Here is a 5,605-nt window from a genome sequence, read left to right as displayed (position 1 = left end):
TTTCGGGGCATCACAAGAAACATCACGGAGAATTATTTGCTTACTCAGAAAATTATGATGGGGGATGGGGAAGAAGGCTAGAGGGACAATGTAGCCTTAAAATTGGATATGTCCAAAACCTATGACCGAGTATCGTGGCTTTTTCTGAGAAGGGTGTTGCGTAAATTTGGATTTGGGGAGCATTTTATTGATATGGTGTGGAGGCTAGTATCTAATGTTTGATTCTCGGTCTTTATTAATGGAGCGTCGTATGGGTTTTTTAAGTCGAAAGGAGGTTTCCGGTAGGGTGATCCTCTTTCCCCGGCTTTATTTGTATTTGAGGTGGAGGTGATGTCAAGGGGGTTGGATAGCCTTATCTCCTAATCTAGCTACATAGGATTCCATGTCCCTAGGGGTTGCTCTCCTATAACCCACTTAGCTTTTGCAGACGATGTGCTTATCTTTGCTAATGGTTCAGCGAGGTCTCTTAGAAACATTATGTCTGTGCTGCAGCTGTACCAACGAGCATTGAGGCAATTAATGAACATCCAAAAGTGTGACTATTTGGTGCATAGGTCAACCTCTCTAAGTCGTTGTAGAGTGATTGAGTGCATCGCGGGATTTGTGCGACAGACATTCCCAGTTCGTTACTTATGGTTTCTATTGTATACTGGACGGTGTAGATCTTCTTTTTTTGGGGAGGTCTATCATATAATGACTAGGAGAATTTTGTCATGGAAATCGAGATTTCTATCTTCTGGGGGTAGACTGGTGTTAATAAAGCATGTGCTATCTTCCATCCCGATTCACCTGCTGTCAGCTGTGACGGTACCAACATCTGTATTTCATATACTAGAAAAGGTTTGTGTCATGTTCTTGTGGGGGACTACAGAAGCAATATCTAAGTATCACTGGATTCGGTGGTCTCAGTTGTGTTATCCGGAAGAGGAGAGAGGCATTGGTTTGCGAAGAGTAAGGGATGTGTACACGGCATTTCCGTACAAGTTTTGGAGGAATTTTAGTGTGGGAGCTCGCTCCGATCGACTTTTATGTAGGCAAAGTATTGTAGTGGTATCCATCTATGCCAGGCGAAAATCAGGTCGTATGATTCACCAACCTGGAAATGTATGTTAAATGTTAGCTGACAGGCTGAGCTGTCGATGTTGTGGCTGGTAAATAATGGGCAGTGTAGTTTTTGGTACGATAACTGGCTGGGGAATGGAGCTCTATTTCTTAAGATGACTGGGATTCCGAGTCTAACTTTTGCGGATTTCATACTCGATGGGAGATGGGATGGATAGCGGCTGGCCCAGGAGCTGCCCCAGAGGTGCTCACCCTGGTAATGTGAATGCCAGTGCCGACAGACAAGAGGGTGGATGAGGTGGTTTGGATGCCTTCGAAGTCCGTAGTCTTTTCCTTGGCATCTACATATCAGGAGGTGTGCCAGGCTCGTCCTAGCTTAGTGGTGTTCGCCCATATATGACATGGTCGGATCCATTTGAAAATTTCTTTTTTCATGTTACGATTGCTGATGTATAGGCTGCCTCTCGATGATGTTCTGAGGGGGATGGGGTTTCAGTTTCCATCCAAATGCTGTTGTTACAAAGCTGCGAGGGAGGAGTCTTTGGATCATGTTTTCACGAGAGCAAAAACTGCCATGGAGGTATGGATTCATTTTAACTACGTGTGCGGGTTAATGTTGCCAGGTGAACACATATGGACATGGCTGGTGTGACGCCCCCCACTTCTCCCAAGGGCGAACCCAAGGGTATCCGCGGGACGCCTGCCCAGCTCTCGCCAGGACTCAAGACAAATCAAATCGAACTTAACGATACATACCAAATACTACGAGTCAAAATAAAGAAAAGTCGATTCCTTAACTAAATATTTAAATCTTACATCATGTCCACAAAAGATACATCAAGTTCCAAAATGCAACCATTAAAAGTCGACTACACATTTACAGCCCCGATTCCAATCAAAAGTATAATCTAGTCGGCTTTACCAAAATCTTCCAATCCAACTTGTTAAGGAAAACAAACTAATAGGATGAGCCAATACTCAGTGAGGCCAAGAAAACACACATGCAAACACATAATCCAAGTAGCAACAACAATTACATTGTAGGTAAGACTATCAAATTCGAATAATTCACATTTCGAATAGGAAAAATAAACAGAAATAATTCAAGGATACTGTAGCTCTCAGGAGCTAAATTCCACGTAGTCGAGTCGAAGTCTTGATCACATCTCACGTTGACACTCCGTCAACCACATAAGTATCAAATCCGTAGATACACCACTTTTCTTCGAATCCCGTCACCGTTACACCCCCTTACCGGGCCCGCTCATCAAAGTTTTTGATAATACTCGAGTATATCATGGCAATACTGCACGAGTAATGCCGAGCAAGATCTCTCCAATAAATCATGCTCTACGAATATCTCATGGTTTGCTAAGCTTATCGACCAAGCCCATGCTGGCTCGATTCGCAAAGTTAGCCAACGAGTTTTGGGCGTCCCCCGAATATGAATACGAATACGAATATAAGTCGATGAGCAACGCTCAAATCGACGATTCCAAATAGGAATCACAAATACGGATCACATATACGAATCACAAGTACAAATCACATCCACATTACCATGTACAAGTTGGATACGAATTCACATAGCAAAATTCGAATATAATTTCATTTGGAAGAGAACGAGTGCGATAAAGTACACCCTCGTCTCAAAATTTCAAATTTACATAACGGATAAGAAACAGATAACCACTTAACAACAAGTTCATGCACTTGACACTCACAGTGATTCAAGTAGCGAGTTCAAATGATGGTTTAGGCGTCTCCCGTGAGATCCTCTGGAAGGTCCTCTTGAGCGCCTGAGCATTTAATAGTGAATTATCATTCACACATCCCAATTATCAAGGAAGATTGTGCACTAGTACAATCTGGGGAAATTTCATGAAAATGAACCTCAATTACTAGTAAATCGAGGTTCAAGTGGAGTTTCTTAATGTACAAGAGCAATCGAGTTTTGTTATCTTGGAAATCAAGCATAAACGTTCAAGTATTATCGAAGGAATAAGGAATACTTGAAAAACTCCATTTCCTTGAAATTCAGAAAATTTCAGTTTTGATACGATATTTTGAAAAAATCGTATCTCAGATTCCACATGTCGAAAATTGGAAAACTTGGTACCGTTGGAAACCTCTTCCAAAGTACTAAAAGTTCTTAGAAGACACTTTTCCATGAATCTAAGTGGAAGGTGTTCAAAAATGAGCTTAAAGTTGCTGTTCCAAATCACCCAGGATTGAGCCGGGGTTGGTTTTTGCTAACTTTGAAAATTCAGCAGAATTCACTCGTTGCAAACCAGCCCTTGAAATTTGTAGCTCAATTAGAGGTGCAAGTAAGGTTTAGGGCAGAACAAGCGGATCGAGAATCGGAGTTTCGAGCCCAAGATATGGTAGCTCAAAGTTGGATAAATTTCAAGACTGTTAACAAATTTCCAGATTTGGTTCCGACTTTGGACCTTTAGTTAAGTGTCGAAACGGACTTGGATTGATACCAAATTTTGCAGTATAATACTCCTATATGAAGGGTATCTCTCTATCAAATTTCGTGGAAAAATACCTTCGGAAAGGTGGTTAATCAATCAACCAAAGTTTGGAAAAATCCTTAAGGCAATCTGTCCAAATCTAAGGTTTCAAAAACGAGGCAGTCGCCGTATTTTGATCATAACTCCCTCAATTTAATTCAGAATTGGGAATGGTTGATAGTGTTAGAAAATAAATTCACAGGGCTAAAATTTCACAGAAGAAATCGTTTCAATTTTCAGCATGCAACTAGCTCGAAATTAAGCCTAAAGTTGCAGCATCATCAAATCATTTCGGCAGAACGGAGAAACAGGACAGCCGACTTCAGATGAATGGTGTGGCTGACACACATGAAACCAGAATGTACATTATACACCGTTGGAAACATGGGAACGTCTAGTTTTAAATGCCGCTAACGGCACTTGATTTCGACATCGGAGTACGGAGTTATGGACGAAATACAAACACTGGTCTGGGTTACGACGAAACCGTTTTCCAGATTACTAGTTTTTGAAATAAATTCGTTTGACCCACCAAAACTCAGTATTTTTCAATGAAAATTTTTACACAACTACTACAACATTTAAACAACACAATCAAGCCATTAAATCCTCAAATTTCTGCATTAAAGTGACCGAACAGAGCAGGGGTAAAATGGGAACTTTTTGCTTCAAGAGTTCAATAACGTTTCTGGCAACAATGCACCTTTAATCTACTTCCTTAAGCTCTAATTCAGCAATAAAACCATCATCAAACATCATCACAGCCATCAACCCAAAGTGGGAGTTCATAGAGCCCACATTTAACAATTTTCCAACATCCACAACAATCCATAAGAGATCAAGAGCTAAAAGATATACTAGACTTCCAAAAATCAAAGTTAGAAGGCTAGATTAAGACTTACTCTTAGTTGATGTTTAAGACAGAGATTCGGTCCTTTTGAAGCCTGAAGAAACCGTGAAAGGTCCTCCCCTTTTCAGCTTAATGTGTTGTCCAAGTGTAGAGCTAAGTGTATGTGAAGTTTTGGTTGAATCTATGGAGGTTTGGTTGTGATTTTTGTGAGATTTGTAGAAGGAAATGGTGAAGAGCTGCGGCTGTGCTATCCGTCCATTGCAGTAGCAGAAATGAAATGTGATTCGGATGCCTTTGCGTACAAAAGACGCTTGACGTCTAATATTTTAAGTACGTAAAATTTTAATTGCAACTAGTGCCCTACGCGCGCGTTTTGTGTTCGATTTCTCTCACGTTTGTTGCACTAGTGCACTAAACCTCTAGGACACTTACATTTATATAAATATTATTCATTTTTAATTGTCCCAAAATAATTGTCCAAAGTCCCTCAATTAAGCGCGCACGTGAAACACGTATTTCTAATTTAGGCGCAATAAAAATTGAAACCTTTGAGAAATTCTTATAACGATCTTACCACTAACTATCACTTCAATATTTAAACCTAAAATTGCCTATTTTAGGACCATTGTATATGTCTTAAATTTTTGAGCTTATTGTACTCCTAATTGGCTAAAGTTTTCAGACACGTTTTCACTTTTTCACTAAACAAGCTTCTAAGAAAATAATTTTTGAAACGAGACACTTTAAAAATATAACGAAGCTATAAAACCATATATTTAGGTCTAATAAGGATAGAAAATAATATTGGGCAAAAATCCAAATAGATAATTAATTGAGCCAAAATTAGGGGTTTAAAAATAATAATTTTACGAGTCCTCACGTGAATTGAGTATTAATTCCTCAATTAACCTTTCTTAATCTATTATTGATCGTTCTTAATTCTCCAATATTAATACACTCTCGATTCAAATATAGTCTCGAAAAACGTGCACTCGTTGTTCCGAACTAAACGAGTTTTCGAAGAGTGAATTTTTCCAACAAAACGCTTTTAAAAATATAAAAGAGGCGTCGTTCCATATAAATGGATTTTAAATGATCGAAATAAATAATTTGGAGAAAAATGAGTAAATAAATATTTAAACAAACTACTAATATTCGATAAAATAAAATAAAAAAA

This window comes from Coffea eugenioides, chromosome 2 (genome assembly GCF_003713205.1).
Source record: "Coffea eugenioides isolate CCC68of chromosome 2, Ceug_1.0, whole genome shotgun sequence".
NCBI lineage: Eukaryota > Viridiplantae > Streptophyta > Magnoliopsida > Gentianales > Rubiaceae > Coffea > Coffea eugenioides.
This window is presented reverse-complemented; position numbering follows the sequence as displayed.